Raw genomic sequence first — 4,869 nt, forward strand, 5'->3', positions numbered from 1 at the left:
AAAAAAATCCAAATTATATATATGTTAGGTAAGATTGTGAATTTAGCATATATTTTTTCACTATTTTAATGAATATATTTTAATATTGAAATTTCCAAGCCATGGAAGTGACTTTCTTTTTAGGTAAGCCACACCACAAAATAAGCTGGCAGAAGCCGCTTTTCTCCAATACAGGTGTATTTGGGGAAAAACAAACAAAAAAAACCCACATTGAAATCCCCTAATCCAGTATTTGGTTTGCAGTGGTGCTGCTACATTACTTCTTTTGATCTCACATCTTCTTTCTCATTGTCAGTCATGAGTTAAAAAAATCAGCTGTGGAGTTGTATAACATTATTATGTAAATGTTTCCGTATCCTCCAAAGCAGAAGCCCTGTGCTGAGAAGTCATGCAATACTGCAGAGCTGTGAGACAAGATTTGAGGGTGTGAGACCTGACCTTTGGGTGAATATCTTTTTACCAGGAAATTTGATTACCATGCATAGGACCATTAGGGACTGTTTCTCCTATGCTTGATTTTTTTTAAAAAACAAAACAAAAAAAACCCAAACAAAACCAACATGGATCAGTTCCTCCATAAAGCTCAGGTTAGTACTGCCTATCTCAGAAAACTCTGCTCTGAATTCCTTAAGTTATGCAATGCCAGGTTTGTCAGCCTTCATGCACAGCCATGGTGGGAAACACAGAACAAGGCTCACACAACCTGTTGAGCAGTTCTTCCCATATGACTGACTGTGCTGAATCCATCAATCAACTTTCTTGTGCAAGGAATCATCCTCAACTGCTGAAGCACAGAGGCTGAGAAATGCTTCTTGCTATGTTGAAATTATTCTTGAGGTTGAAAGCTACATTTCAGGCAATGCTCTGAAATTTACTACATTTACAATGGAGAGGAGAAAGGATGTCATAAGCAAGCAGTTCTTCAGTCCTGCTCAGGTCATTATCTTACATTTTTTGACTCATCCTTCAGAAGCTGAATAGCCTGAGACAAAGCTAAATAATTCTTGGCATCTGATTTAGGTTCATCCTTCCTCTAGTCCTTATTAGTGCTACAGTTCCTTGTTTGACAGGGTAACAAACAACTTATATTCTCCCTTAATTCATTACGAAGTATGTTAGCCTTAGAGACATTTATCTGAAGTGAGTGAGTTGGGAAAAAGGCCTTTTTTCCCTTTGTTCAACAAAGTAAAGTTATGATGTTAATCCTCATGCAGTCTGTCCTCTTAACAGATTTTAAAAGAAGAGAAGAATATGTCAAATTCGTCTAGAGGCTTCAGCCAAATCAGATAATTGCTATCTCATAAAATCTGCTTTTAGGGTCCTATTTTTAATTTAGCATTAGCAATTCTTAAACTATCAATTAAAAACACTACTGAGGGGGAAAAAAAAAGTCAAATGAAACCCTTCTTGATTTTGTAGAAGTTACCACTGGATTGTAATTATGTCCTCAGAACATAATTATTTAGGATTTTTGCATTAGCGGATGTTCTGAACAGGCAGAATTATTAAGAATTTGAATTAATTAACATCAATCTTTTAACATTTTTAATGTAAAACACTGGAGAAGAGGAAGAAGGGTCTATTTAAGGCCAGGACTTGGTAGCTTAGCACATTCATTTATTTTGGGTATCTAGGATGTGAGTAGCGTTATAAAAGACAAAAGCTTCTGTGTACAAGCCCTAGAATTATTAATATGCATTTTCATGAGTAACAGACATTAGATGCTTTTCAAACTAGAATTTGAAAGCTCAAAATTAACATCATGCCAGACTATAGCAACTTATATGTTTGATCGTAAGAAGATCACTGATATGGAGTTGTTAAAAGCAAGTGTTGTTCTATATAGTCTACCCAGCAAGAATACTACCCATAGAGTTTCAAGATCAAAAAAGGTAGATATCTGAATAAAAAGCTTTCAGTTATTTTTCCAATGTGTTATCCTAAGTTTCTCTACAGAATTGAGCAATGATAATAAATTAATAGGGGGATGAATCAGGTCCCTGAGTTAGGATAAATAAAAGGGAGATGGTCACCAATGTATATTGTAGAAAAACAGAAAATAAAAAGAAATTGTGCACAGTAAAAGAAAATACATTTCTCATCCTCTGATAAAGAATAAACATTTTTGATGGAATAGTATGGCTTGGCAAACCTCTAATAACAACTCTGAATTTAAGATTTTACATTTCATATACCAGCTTTATTATCTAATTCATGCCTTGACTTTCTAATTACCTAAGTTCTTAGTTTATTTTGCTGTTTCAAAAAGATAAAATTTCTATTCATTATAAAAGTGGTGGCAAAGAGATTTCTGTCACTAACAGATGCTTGTATGAGTTGACACTGTAAATCAGTTACTCCTGTGGTTCATCTTGCTTCTTCTGGAGATATATACTCTTTGCTTGGTAAAAAAATGGTTGGACGTCTGACTCCAGAGAGTTGTGGTGAATGGAGCAGGCACCCGCCTGCCCATGGGAAACGGTGATTGAATTCCTCGCTTTGCTTTGCTTGCGTGTGCGGCTTTTGCTTTCCCTATTAAACTGCCTTTATCTCAACCCATGAGTTTTCTCACTTTTACTCTCTGATTCTCTCCCCCATCTCATTGTGGGGGGAGTGAGTGAGCAGCTGTGTGGTGCTTAGTTGCCAGCCGGGTTAAACCACAACAGTCCTTTTTGGTTTTCTGACCGGGAAACTCTATCCCAGCTGAAACCAGGGCAAAGGTCTTTTCCAACCTAAATGATTCTATGATTCTATTCTATGACTCTGGAAGAGTTTTCTTCACTATCTATTGAAAAATCCTGGACACTTATCTCAAAGTAATTTCTTATTTACAATAAAAAAAGCGCGGTGAATCATATTCATAAAGCCTTACACCTTATTTCAGAACTGTAATGGAAAGACACTCAGTTCACTTTTTAGTATCCCCCTAGTATCAAACATCTAAAGTGATCTTTCTTGCCACAGCCTTTCTATTTTTATTCTTTAATGAATATTTGGGCTTTCACAAAGATGGCTAGCATTTTTCTGGAGGTTTGCGATGAAGCACTGAAATGGGATCCAGCCACAGCATCTTCATCAACGTGTTCTGGTTTTAAAAAGTGGGGTCAGCTCCTTTGATTGCTGCGTAGGAATAGTCAAGGCATGTATGCTATGCTGATCCAAGGCTGTTTAGAGCTTGTGTTGTATAGGGCCTGCAACAGAAAAATGTATCTATGGTTAAACTAACAGTGATTTGTTTTTCAAACTATCAGCTTCTGATTGGAAGGAAATTGAGGGTATTTTCTCAGTTCTTTCTTTCTTTCTTCCTTTTCTCAAGGTTAAGTTTCCAAGCCCTGAAGTTGTGTAGAAAAAAATGAAAATTTGCGTGAGAACAGGAATACCACAAGAATCAAGTCCAGGTAAGGAGACATATATAACCCAACCTCATTTAATCTATATTTGAGGTATTTACATATTCCTATCAATTTTAAAGTAAGTTATTAAAAATCAGTTTCCTCTTTATATTTCATGCTCCTACTGAAATAAGCTATTCTAGGTAAAAGAAATTGGTTTTATAAGAGATTAGGTGCCAGAAAAGTGTAAAGATTTTATGTAACTGTTACTTTGACTATGTTATGAAAGAAACTTAACATCCCCTTCCCTTCAGCCCTCCCTTTCCTCCAAAATCTACGAGAAAGCTTCTTCTTTGCTAAGTGCATCTTGAAACATCCAGTGCCATATAAATGTACCCTGAAATATATTTTGGAAATCCAGGAACTACTTCATATTTCAAGAATTTGTCACTGGAAGATTAGTTAAAAATAATCATATCATACTTTAACCTTTGACCTTTCTTTGGTGATGGAATGCTTTTTCTTTACAGCTTATCTACAAATGAGACTTGTACTGACCACAGTATATCATGTCTGCCTTATTACTGTGAGTTAATAGTAGCCTGAGGACTCCTTTTGTTTTCAACTCTGCTGTTTATTCTTTTTACCCAGAGGTCAGTAGCTGCTCAAACCATCAGGAACTGCTGAAAACATGTTCAAATTTCTTTTGAACCAGATGCTTATTCTGAGACAAAAGGCCCTATTTGGAAATCATTACCAGTTGAAGAGCTGTAAAAATACAGTTTTTAAGCATATGTTAAAGGAATAAGGGGAAGTTTGACAGAATTATTTTGTAAGATTTACAGTAGAATTGGTCATTGTTCAAAAAATACAAAGGTATTTTATATACAAACGGAATAATATTATTTATTACTTTGACTTTTTAAAAATACATTACTTAAACTTTTTATCTTAAAACATTTTCTATCATATCAATGAGAAATCTTTTAACTCGCCTGAAAAGCATTTTCTTCCAAATTTTATTTTGAAAGATTCGACATTTAATATTTCTTTCAAATAAAACTCAGTATTTGTACAGAAGATCCAATTCTTCCCTGTCTGTATCAGTTAAAGAAAAAAAAAATAATACTTGTGTGCATGATATATTCATTTTACACACACACACACATAGATAATGCATGAAGCAGGCTGAAGCCTATTGTCTTCATAGACCAAGTCATCTGTCATTCTTAGTGACTATTGCTGGAAAGGCAGTATTAGTTAAAAGAACCCCAACCAAAGCAACAAAAACCAAACCAAAACTGAGAACCAGCAATGGCATTTTCAGTATTGTATTATGCAATTTTGTTCAGAAACTTAAATTAATTTACCTTGATTATAAAGTGCATGAGATCTGTTTACATCACCAGTTCTGCCCCTTGAGGCACTGCACACCAGAATTATAAGCCACATGGAGGCAAGTTGTAGGATTCATGACAGACAGAGAGTGAATTGACTTGTCAGTCTCACAAGTAGAGCATCTGAGGATTGCAAACAG

The sequence above is a fragment of the Egretta garzetta genome, unplaced genomic scaffold, assembly GCF_000687185.1.
Source record: "Egretta garzetta isolate BGI_Z169 unplaced genomic scaffold, ASM68718v1 scaffold298, whole genome shotgun sequence".
NCBI classification, from domain to species: Eukaryota; Metazoa; Chordata; class Aves; order Pelecaniformes; family Ardeidae; genus Egretta; species Egretta garzetta.